A 9,900-nucleotide genomic window follows, 5' to 3' on the forward strand; every position below is an offset into this window, starting at 1 on the left:
TCCAGATCAGTGTCAAATCTTGCATCGACGTAACCATTTACGATGAGCTCTTTGTCACCTCCATAAACAAGAAACATATCCTTACTCCTTTTCATGTATTTCAGGATGTTCTTGATCGCTGTCCAGTGATCCACTCCTGGATTACTTTCGTACCTCCCTGCTAAACTAATAGCAAGGCACACATCAGGTCTGGTACACAGCATTGCATACATGATAGAACCTATGGCTGAGGCATAGGGAATGACTTTAATTTTCTCTCTATCTTCTGCAGTGGTCAGGCATTGAGTCTGACTCAACTTCACACCTTGCAACACAGGCAAGAACCCTTTCTTTGACTGGTCCATTTTGAACCTCTTCGAAACTTTATCAAGGTATGTGCTTTGTGAAAGTTGCTACCTCTTGAGCATGCGTTGGTTTTCCCTTGAAGAGGAAAGGGTGATGCAGCAAAGAAGCGTAAGTATTTCCCTCGATTTTTGAGAACCAAGGTATCAATCCAGTAGGAGACTACATGCAAGTCGCCTAGTACCTACACAAACAAACAAGAACCTCGCAACCAATGCGATAAAGGGGTTGTCAATCCCTTCACGGTCACTTACGAAAGTGAGATCAAATAAAGATAATACGAGAAATATTTTTGGTATTTTTGTATAGATTGGAAAGTAAAGATTGTGAAATAAATAGTAAACTAGAATTGTAGATCGGAAACTTATATGATGTAAAGTAGATTCGGGGGCCATAGGTTTCACTAGTGGCTTCTCTCAAGATAACATATATTACGATGGGTGAACAAATTACAGCCAAGCAGTTGATAGAAAAGCTCATAGTTATGATGATATCTAGGCATGATCATGAACATAGGCATCACCTTCGTGTCAAGTAGACCGAAGCAATTCTTCATCTACTACTATTACTCCACACATCGACCGCTATCCAGCATGCATCTAGAGTATTAAGTTCATAAGAACAGAGTAACGCATTAGGCAAGATGACATGATGTAGAGGGGTAAACTCAAGCAATATGATATAAACCCCATCTTTTTATCCTCGATGACAACAATACAATATGTGCCTTGCTGCCCCTACTGTCACTGGGAAAGGATAGCGCAAGATTGAACCCAAAGCTAAGCACTTCTCCCATTGCAAGAAAGATCAATCTAGTAGGCCAAACCAAACTGCTAATTCAAAGAGACTTGCAAAGATATGAAATCATGCATATAAGAATTTAGAGAAGAATCAAATATTTTTCATAGATAATCTTAATCATAAGCCCACAATTCATCGTATCTCGGCAAACACACCGTAAAAAGAATTACATCGAATAGATCTTCGAGAACATCGAGGAGAACTTTGTATTGAGAACCAAAGAAAGAGAAGAAGCCATCTAGCTAATAACTATGGACCCTAAGGTCTATGGTAAACTACTCACACATCATCGGAGAGGCTATGGTGTTGATGTAGAAGCCCTCCGTGATCGAATCCCCCTCCGGCAGATCACGGGGAAAGGTCCCTAGATGGGATCTCATGGGTACAGAAGGTTGCGGCGGTGGAAAAGTGGTTTCGTGGCTCCCCTAGATGTTTTCAGGGTATAAGATAATATATATAGGCGAAGGAAGTAGGTCGGTGGAGCTACAAGGGGCCCACGAGGGTGGGGGCGTGCCTAGCCCCCCTGGGCGCGCTGCGCTACCTCGTGGCCGCCTCATTGCTTCCTTGACCTCCACTCCAAGTCTCGTGGATTGCGTTTGTTCCAAAAAAGATCCTCGTGAAGGTTTCATCCCGTTTGATATTCCTTTTCTGCGAAACATTGAAATAGGCAAAAACAGCAACTGGCACTGGGCCTCCGGTTAATAGGTTAGTCCCAAAAATAATATAAAAGTGCATATTAAAGCCCATTAAACATCCAAAACAGATAATATAATAGCATGGAACAATCAAAAGTTATAGATACGTTGGAGACGTATCAGCATCCCCAAGCTTAATTCCTGCTCGTCCTTGAGTAGGTAAATGATAAAAAAAGAATTTTTGATGTGGAATGCTACCTAACATAATTTTCAATGTAATTTTTTTTATTGTGGCATGAATATTCAGATCTGAAAGATTCAAGACAAAATTTTAATATTGACATAAAAATAATAATACTTCAAGCATACTAACAAAGCAATCATGTCTTCTCAAAATAACATGGCCAAAGAAAGTTATCCCTACAAAATCATATAGTCTAGCTATGATATATCTTCATGATACGTCTCCAACGTATCTATAATTTTTGATTGCTCCATGATATATTATCTATTGTTTTGTACATTATTGGGCTTTATTATCCACTTTTATATTATTTTTGGGACTAACCTATTAACCGGAGGACCAGCCCAGAATTGATGTTTTTTGCCTATTTTAGGGTTTCAAAGAAAAGGAATATCAAACGGAGTCCAAACGGAATGAAACCTTCGGGAACGTGATTTTCTCACCGAACATGTCGGGGGTTGGGTGCGACATATGCCAAAGGATGGCTTATCATGGTGGGGGCGAGTAGAACGTCGCCGGTGCCTGGAAACGGGATGAGGCGAAGACATGCACGCCGGCGAATCTTACCCAGCTTCAGGGCTCTCCGGGGAGATAATACCCCTACTGCTGCTCTGCGGGGTCTCCGCATGATCACTATGGCAAAGTGTTTACACGATTGCTCCTCGAGCTGTTTCCTAGAGGTAGGAGAAGGCAAGGCTAGCTTTCTCCTTCCTATATGATCTGGTCTAGTACTAATGGATTCCAACCCTCTGCATGGGTGCCCTGGGGGGTTTATATAGACCTACCCCCCAGGGGTACAATGGTAATCCGGCTGGACGCGAACCCAGTCGTCAGCCTCTCCGGCCGTCGTTTTATCCGCCGACTCCTAGGGCCCGCCGACTGGTGGGCCCCACCGACTGGCCCGGTACAGAGCCGACAGGCCGCGCCCACTGCGGGCGGGTCTTGCCGGCTGCTGATTACTGTAGCCGTGCTTCCAATGACGCAGGCTTCGTCATGGAGTCGTGGTAACAGCCCCGCCGCCTGGCGGGCGATCACTTTGCCACTCTCCGTCACATCTGATTAATGGCGCATGGGCCCCGGGGGAGGAGCGGGCCGACTCTCGGGGGCCGGCTCCCGACGGGTCCGACTTGTGGTGCACTTGCCGTCTTCTGGGATCCCGCTGGCCGGTCGGACCCACCGCCCAAAGGTCGTACAGACAAGCCGTCGTGGGCACGGGATTCGGTTCATCGGTGCTGATGTTAGGGCCAGCATGGCAACAGTGCCACGCCACACGGAGATCTCTGCGGGTACGGCGTACTATGACCATGCTTGCCTTTGGAAAGGGGTGGGGGCAGTCTTCACTGTAGCCACTCCCCGGTCCTGTCCCTCTTGATGATGACATGGGGTTTTGCTGGAGTCGCGGGCCGACTCCCCAAGGCCGGCTTCTTGGGAAGTCGTCAGTCAGGAGTCGGTTTGTCCTGAAGTCGTCCCTGGGACTCGGTCGCGAGTGGCTAGTCGGTGGCCTTGCCGCCGACTCCTCAGAGGGCCGCTCTTTGTCCTGGGGTCTTGAGGGGCGCAGCCTGCCCCGATGTCTTGAAAGGTTCTGGGACTCGGGATAGCCTACCCGTGGCCCATTACTCTGACAGAACATGATCCAGGAGACTTGGACCCTATGTCAAGAAATAAAAGAGGAGGCCATGAGGTAGGGGCGCGCCTACCCCCCCCCCCCCAAGGCGCGCCCTCCACCCTCGTGGGCCCCTTGTTGATCCACCGACGTACTCCTTCCTCCTATATATACTGTAACACCCCAAGAATCTTGCTACAGTGATCTCCTCCTAATGGTGGCCATGTCATCGTGATTACTATGCAACTTGCCACATGTCCAAAAATCAAAGTCATTTTCAAATTTAATTTGCAAGTCAAATATTTATTTCTCCAAAGTATAAAACTAAAATATTCGAATTTTAGTATAAATTACCCCGATCTTTTAAAATGTTGAACCAACATCATTTGACTCGCCGATTAATCCTTAGTAAAAATATAAAGTGGTTCAAAAACAACAAAATGACCCCTTTTCAAAAAAACAAATATTTATGTATTTTCCTTTTGACTTGAAATATTGTGGGCCTCTGCAAAATAATGACTAATATTTATGTAACAAGTTTCTTAGTCGACTAAATTTATTTGGTATGAATTCTAAATGCAAAACACTGGAGAGAAATGTAAAGCAGAAAAGAAAAGAGGACAGAAAAGAGCATTGTTCACTTATGGCCCAATGCTACAGTCTAAAGTTCAGCCCACCTAAGGCCTTCTCCTATCTCTCAACAGGGGAGGAGGCAGGGACATGTGCGTGGCGCACATCCATGGCCACCACGGCTTGATGGCCGCCACACACACCACAGTACCCCCCCAGCCCTTTAAGAACGTCCCCTGGGAACCCTAGATCGAGCTCGTCCGATCCCCTCTCTTTCCCCATTGTGCCCCCTCTCCTTCCGCTCGAAAACGAGCTCGCGAGATCGCACTGTGGCTGTGTGTGTCATCGCCGTTGCCGCGGCCTGAGTACTCCCCGGCGTTGGAGGAGTTGTCCAGGCGGACCGCCATCAACCACCGCATCTTCTTCGAGTCCCCGTTCATCGGGAGCAGCACCACAACGACGGCATCGACCGACTCCACCAACCTCGACCGCCGCCATCTCGCCATCGTCCCGTGAGCTCCGGCCATCCCCAACCCCCTCGAGCTTGTCCACGACCTCCCCGCAGTGAGGCCCTCGTCCAATTCCCCTCCCCCGCTTAGAATTTGTCCCGTAGCCGCCGCCCTTAAGTTTGTCTGAAGCTCCGCGTGCCCATTGGCCTGTGGCCGTGCTCACCACACCTATACTGCGACCTGGGCTCATCCCTGCCGCGCGCACGCGCCCAAGACATCCCCTGGCCGCGTCCGCCTGGGCGTGCTGCGGCGGCTGCGCGCGCCCGTCACCCGCTCGCTCGGCTGCCCATGCTGCTGCTTTTGCCGCCCGCGCCGTAGCTGCCCCGCGCCATAGCGACCCACTCACCCGACACGCTGTTGCGGCTGTGCCCACCGTTGGCCTCGCCCCCGCGCTCGCTTGCGTGCTGCTCGCAGCCGCCGCAACTCGCGAGCCTCCCTGCAACGCCCTATAGCGCGCGCACATGCCCGTGGCCTCGCCGTCGCTGCCTAGCGCCTGCACGGCACCGCTGCACTCTGCTTCTGCTCCTCTGCTACAGTAACGTTCAGTTACTATAGCAGAGGCTAGCTTTACTGCTTTTACACGGAGTAGCCCTCTAAACAACACTTAAGCAGCAGAAAAACATGCTCTAGCATAGATAAAAAATATATGGGCGTGTAGTACACTTGACATGGTTCAATTCTTTCCATTGGCCGAAATACAAAAGTCGCCTAGATTAATTCCTATAAAAATGACAAACGTCTATGTTCTATTAACTAGAAGAACTGAAAAACAGATTCTGGATTTGACATCCAGTAGCACTTTTCAAACAAAGATTTGGACAGGCAAATGGGCACTAATGTAGATGAACTTGAAACTGTCATCTAGATCATGAAAAGGTGATAAAAATTGGTAAAGGGCACTACGCCATAGGATGTACAAAACCACAGTTATAGCCTTCGGAAAACAGCTAACTGATGTTTAAAACTAAGCAATTCTCAGACTTAGCCAATTTTCCGGAAATTCCAAATAACTGTTTAAAACTATGTAAAATCATAGAAAATAATCCGTAGCTCGGATGAAAATGTTTTCTACATGAAAGTTGCTCAGAAAAATCCAACGAATCCAAATACGCGGTCCGTTCATCTGTCATGTGCTCCTAGCATGCCAAACATGTAACCATGTCCTCTCTTTCATCTGTCCGAAAAAGCCAAACTTCACGAAAACTTTCCCGGATGTTATCCCCCTTCGCCGATATTGTGTAGCACTACGATAGGTCACCCCTAGCGCCGCGTATCGTCATGTCCTACTTATGTTTGCTTGTATTTACTGTTTCTCCCCCCTCTTTCCTCCGGTAGACCCCGAGACCACTACTGATGCCCCTGTGGTCGACTGCATCACCGACAACCCTTTTTCCCTTTCAGCGGAGTTTCCAGGCAAGCAAACCCCCTTGAGCATTCCGATATCGCCCATTTCTTTCCCTCTCATGCTTGCATTAGAACTGCTACTGCTTTCTGTATGATCCTACTCTGATGCACAGCCTGTTGTTGTTACCTGCTTTCATACCTTACCTGCTTATCCTAAACTGCTTAGTATAGGTTTCTTAGTGATCCATCAGTGACCCTCACCTTGTCCCAGTTGCCCCACTTTATGTTCGATGACTCGATCAACGTGATCGATGTCCAGGCCCCGACACTGCACATCCCCCCTAGTTGTATGAATCTGCAGAATTACCATCGAGTGCCGAGGGTGGAACCTCTTACATCACTCCTGATGAGATCTCTGTAGTGTAGTTATACGGTCGAGGTCATCGAGGGCGATTTCCTCCTTAACCACTTCCGTTACCGCTCTATCGTGCAACCCCTCAAGTGTGAACCTCGAGGGTGGATCCTCTTACGTTCACCTTGATGATAACATCGAGTGGGATTCACCGGGGGTGATTCCTCGGGTTTTCTCCTTGGTGTTAGACACACAGTTATTACTATGACTTTACACCGAGCCATGTTACTAAAGACGGGTCGACCCTGAGGGGTACCCGCGTGAGCTTATTTAGCGAGTGATATGGAGTCAGGTTGACCTGGAAGGTGCCCGCAAGATACTTACGAGGCGTGGCCGGGCATTCTTAGCCCTTGCCGCAAGTACTCGAGACGGGGCGACGGGGTCACATCGATCGTGAGTCTCTGCTCGCTACTGCGCGTTCCTAATCCACTACGATTTGGATATTTGATCCAAGGGGCCTCTGGCCTGATAGCACTAACCATCACGTGGGCATAGTATGGGCGTTCTGCGTCGTATACATCAGCTGAAGCTTAATAGACGTCAGCGACTGAGCAGCGCGCGCCGGGTTGGACTGGAAAGCACCTACCTTGTTGAAGGAGGTAGCTAGGTCTGCTCACCGGCCGCGTACGCAACGTGCAGGAGTTCCCGGGGAGATGGCCTATGACCCCTGGGGGCATAGGTTTAGTCCGGCGTGCTAGCCTCTCTATTGAGCCTAGGTCGGGTTGCGGCATATTGTTTGGCCGAGGCCGGGCATGACCCAGGAAAGTGTGTCAGGCCGGAGTTAATTGAGCGTGGTGGGTAAGTTGGTGCACCCCTGCAGGGAAGAAAACATCTATCGATAGCCTGTCCTATGGTAACGGACACTTGGAGTTGTATCCCGATCGATACAACTAGAACTGGATACATGAGATGAGAATGGGATTGTGATGATAACTGGATAGTATGGCTCTGGGATTGCTTTCTCGCAGGGAGTCGAGAAAGGATCTCTGGCCTAGGTTGATAACACTTCTACTACTTTACTTTATGCTACTCTACTCCTTCCTGTTGCTGCAAGATGGTGGTTTCCAGAAGATGCTAGTCTTCGATAGGCTAGGCTTTCCCCTTCCCTTCTGGCATTCTGCAGTTTAGTCCACAGATACAACCCATTCCTTTGATACAGATGCATACTTAGTTTAGATCTGATGTAAGTCTTGCGAGTACTTTGGATGAGTACTCATGGTTGCTTTGCTACTTCTTTTCCCCCATACCCGATTGTTGTGACCAGATAACGGATCCCAGGAGCCAGACGACACCACTGATGACTACTACTACCCGGAGGATGCCTACTACTACGTGAAGACTGCAGATGACTAGGAGTAGTTAGGAGGCTCCCAGGCAAGAGGTCTTGCCTTTTCGATCTTTGCTGCTTTTGTGCTAGCCTTCTTAAGGCAATCTTGTTTAACTCATGTCTGTACTCAGATATTGTTGCTTCCGCTGACTCTTGTGTTTTCGAGCTTATGTATTCGAGCCCTCGAGGCCCCTGGCTTGTAATATAAAGCTTCTATTATTTTAATTTGTGTCTAGAGTTGTGTTGTGATATCTTCCCGTGAGTCCTTGATCTTGATCGTACACATTTGCGTGTATGATTAGTGTACGATTGAATCGAGGGCGTCACATATACCTACGTACCCCCAAACGATCAGATACGGATCCAGATCCCTAATTCCACCACCGTAACTTTCTATATCCACGAGATCCCATCTTGGGGCCTGTTCCGGAGCTCCGCTGGAGGGGCATCCATCATGGAGGGTTTCTACATCAACACCATAGCCTCACCGATGAAGTGTGAGTAGTTTACGTCAGACCTTCGGGTCCATAGTTATTAGCTAGATGGCTTCTTCTCTCTTTTTGGATCTCAATACAATGTTCTCCCCCTCTCTTGTGGAGATCTATTTGATGCAATCTTCTTTTTGCGGTGTGTTTGTTGAGACCGATGAATTATGGGTTTATGATCAAGATTATCTATGAACAATATTTGAATCTTCTCTGAATTCTTTTATGTATGATTGGTTATCTTTGCAAGTCTCTTCGAATTATCAGTTTGGTTTGGCCTACTAGATTGATCTTTCTTGCAATGGGAGAAGTGCTTAGCTTTGGGTTCAATCTTGCGGTGTCCTTTCCCAGTGATAGTAGGGGCAGCAAGGCACGTATTGTATTGTTGCCATCGAGGATAACAAGATGTTTTTTTATCATATTGCATGAATTTATCCCTCTACATCATGTCATCTTGCTTAAGGCGTTACTCCGTTTTCATGAACTTAATACTCTAGATGCATGATGGATAGCGGTCGATGAGTGGAGTAATAGTAGTAGATGCAGGCAGGAGTCGGTCTACTTGTCTCAGACGTGATGCCTATATACACGATCATACCTAGATATTCTCATAACTCTGCTCAATTCTGTCAATTGCTCAATGGTAATTCGTTGACCCACCGTAAAATACTTATGCTCTTGAGAGAAGCCACTAGTGAAACCTATGGCCCCCGGGCCTATCTTCATCATATTAATCTTCCAATATTTAGTTATTTCCTTTGCTTTTTTACTTTGCTTTTATTTTACTTTGCATCTTTATCACAAAAATACCAAAAATACTATCCTATCATATCCATCAGATCTCACTCTCGTAAGTGACCGTGAAGGGATTGACAACCCCTTATCGCGTTGGTTTCGAGGAGTTATTTGTTTTGTGCAGGTACAAGGGACTCGCCCATAGCCTCCTACTGGATTGATACCTTGGTTCTCAAAAACTGAGGGAAATACTTATGCTACTTTGCTGCATCATCCTTTCCTCTTCAAGGAAATCCAACGCAGTGCTCAAGAGGTAGCAAGAATATTTCTGGCGCCGTTGCCGGGGAGTCTACGCAAAAGTCAAACATACCAAGTACCCATCACAACCCTTATCTCCCGCATTACATTATTTGTCATTTGCCTCTCGTTTTCCTCTCCCCCACTTCACCCTTGCCGTTTTATTCGCCCTCTCCTTTTCTCGCTCGCTTTTCCTCTGCCATGTCTGAATCAAAAAGGGTTGGGGGCTCTCTCCTGAGTTTTAGTACTTTGGACAACCCTTCTATTCTCGCTAAGCTCATAAATAAGGATACTATGGAAAAACCTACCGGAGTTATCAATGAGAATATTAATAATTTTGATGAAGATGATTCCGGAATTTTTCGTTATTTACTTGATGAATCTTTGAAAGATGCTTGGTATAGACTATTAAGAATCAGGACTAGCTATGTGCCTCAATACCAAATTGAATACTTAAAAAGCTTTTATATTGCCCTTCCTTCTTCTTTTAAGCATGTCTTAGATTCTATATTTGAAGAAGGATTTCTTGAAGGGTATGCCGTAGACACTTATGAGAAGATGAAAACCATATTTGGGCACCCATTGGATGAGAAAAT

General features: G+C 47.0%; 1 long non-coding RNA gene across 1 annotated transcript; it reads left to right on the forward strand.

The window, feature by feature from the left end:
• The first annotated feature begins 4,368 nt into the window (after positions 1–4,368).
• LOC123081975 (uncharacterized) lies at positions 4,369–8,012 on the forward strand. The gene is made up of 2 exons (XR_006438878.1): positions 4,369–4,759; positions 7,725–8,012. It is a non-coding gene; the product is annotated as an uncharacterized lncRNA (long non-coding RNA).
• The last annotated feature ends 1,888 nt before the right edge of the window (positions 8,013–9,900 follow it).

The sequence above is a fragment of the Triticum aestivum genome, chromosome 4A (genome assembly GCF_018294505.1).
Source record: "Triticum aestivum cultivar Chinese Spring chromosome 4A, IWGSC CS RefSeq v2.1, whole genome shotgun sequence".
NCBI classification, from domain to species: Eukaryota; Viridiplantae; Streptophyta; class Magnoliopsida; order Poales; family Poaceae; genus Triticum; species Triticum aestivum.